This window comes from Miscanthus floridulus, chromosome 5 (genome assembly GCF_019320115.1).
Source record: "Miscanthus floridulus cultivar M001 chromosome 5, ASM1932011v1, whole genome shotgun sequence".
NCBI classification, from domain to species: Eukaryota; Viridiplantae; Streptophyta; class Magnoliopsida; order Poales; family Poaceae; genus Miscanthus; species Miscanthus floridulus.
Window position 1 is genome coordinate 61,852,523 of NC_089584.1, and position 2,337 is coordinate 61,854,859.

Genomic DNA, 2,337 nt, shown 5'->3' on the forward strand with positions numbered 1-2,337 from the left:
TCTTGTATTTATGAAATGACTTGTTATCCAGAATTTGAAAGCAGTTCTTCAGAGCACCAAAGGCCCTCTCAATGGTCACTCTATGTGAGTTGTGCCTCGGGTTGTACAGCTCCTTGGCATTGGTAGAGTTATGCCTAGGACCATATTCAGACAAGTGATACCTCATAGCCCTGTAAGGAGGTAGTAACCCAGGTCTACAAGCAAAACCAGCATCCACTAGATAGAATTTTCAGTACAAGGCAGTGGTGGATTAGCTTACAAGACATAACAAAATGGTTTAAGATGAAATAGGCAGCTATGGGTAATGTTGTTACCTTCAGCAACACTTAGCCCCCCATCTCTCTCTATAGCATCAGCTAGAACCAATGCATCATGAGCAGACCCCTCCCACCCAGCCAGAACATATGTGAACTTGAGATCAAAATCAATAGCTACCATCACATTTTATGTACAACTACTTTTCCTACCCTTGATTAATGATCAAACATAAGAACTCTTATGGAAATAAGACCCTCAACCCAAGATAATGTAACCTAGGTAAACAACAGTTACCTTAAAAAATGGGTTCCACTTGTGACTACCAAGATTTTGGGATGAGTTGGACCAGTTGGTGATTTGATCAGTTCAACCCTTAGTTCCCCCAACAACATATAGAATCTAGTGAAAGTGTCTGCTAACTGTCTCTATAGATCTCCAAAAGCTCTGATGGACAACTCTAAACCTCTTATTATGTCCCAGTCACATGGAGAAACATGGCAACTTGTTCCTCGACTGAAGAATTAATTGTCTAGAACTAAATCCCTCTACCTAAACAAGTTACAGAGTGCAAAAAAGGTGCTCTACTCATCCTAAGCATGGCTATACACTCAAGCATCAGTTGATTTGTAAATGAGAGAAAGGTTCTTCTCCCTGTGCTCGTCTTCTTCTAACCTAGGGCCATAAGAAATGGGCTCATCCTCCCCTTTACGTCTTTTCAGTTTGGATGAAACAAGGGCAACCATGACAACTACCATGGCAGCAGCTTGAGAAGCCATGGCAGATCTCTACTACTACAAATCCATCTACATGCATGAATGAGAGTTTGAGCTCAGGTTAAGGCTATCTTTGCTAGCCTCTAAATGCACAACATTGCAGACATAAAAGAACTGGTGGACACCTAGGGGCTTCATGGCCTCGGCTACAATGTGTAGAGCACAGCCACCTAGAGGTACCACCTCAACATCATCGACCCAATAAACCAGCAACTAGTCGGATCCCAATCTCAAACCACGTCAAACAATAAACCCTAGCTCATATGTATCATCACAGTAGAACAAAAACATTGAAATATCATGGATTGGAACCAAGAACTCATAGATCAACCCAATAAACCTAGCAACAGTGGAATCCCAATTTCAGACCATGTAAAAAAGTAAACCCTAGCTCATATGTATCATCATAGTGGAACAAAAACATGAAAATATCATGGATTGGGACCAAAAACTCATAGATCTGCCACAGAAACAACGCTATGAGCACTTTGACCGCCGAAATCGGGTAATTGTAAATATTTCACAACGCTATGAGCACTTTGACCGTCGAAATCAGGGTCAAGTGTAAATACTTCACAACGCTATAAACACTTTGACCAGAAATTGGGTCAAGTGTAAATACTTCACAACGCTATGAGCACTTTGACCACCGAAATCGGGTCAAGTGTAACCAACATTTCAAGATTTCACCTTGCTTTGGGGACGGAGAGGAAACAACCACAAAACAAGCTATCGGCTTGGGGTGGAGGAAGCAGATCCGGAGAGGAAGGAGGCGAAAGCTTGGGGAAGACGAAGCAGCGTCCACCATAGGCCCGCGTCCAGGCAAACAAACACCAGCAACCAGCAGCACCGCTCGTCTCTTGGAAGAAAAAGTTGATGACGAGCAGCAGCACTCGTGCACCGGCGAGACAGAGGAGGAGCAGCCAATGCGAGCCACGTGAGGCCTGTCTATGACCCCGCCGCCACCACGCACGCTGGATGAGGGAAGACGAAGCAACCGCACCGAGGAGAGTGGAGAGCAGGAGGGAGTGAGGAGCAGAGAGGAGGAAGACGAAGAGTGAGTGGTGCCCATGATTATAAGGGAGGTGAACCCTAGCGGCAGGGTGGAGGGAAAAATTTCCGCGTCACGCGTGAGACGGGAGCGTAGCTCGCCATCGGCCAAAAGGAGCCTGCAAGAGGCCAAAATGAGTCGCGCCCACGAGAAACAAAGGGGAGGAGTGTTCCCCCGGAGCCTGGCTCCCAGGCTGGATCCAAAACGCCTCCAGACCAACAAACAAGGCTGCCTGCACGCGCTAGACCTGGCCAA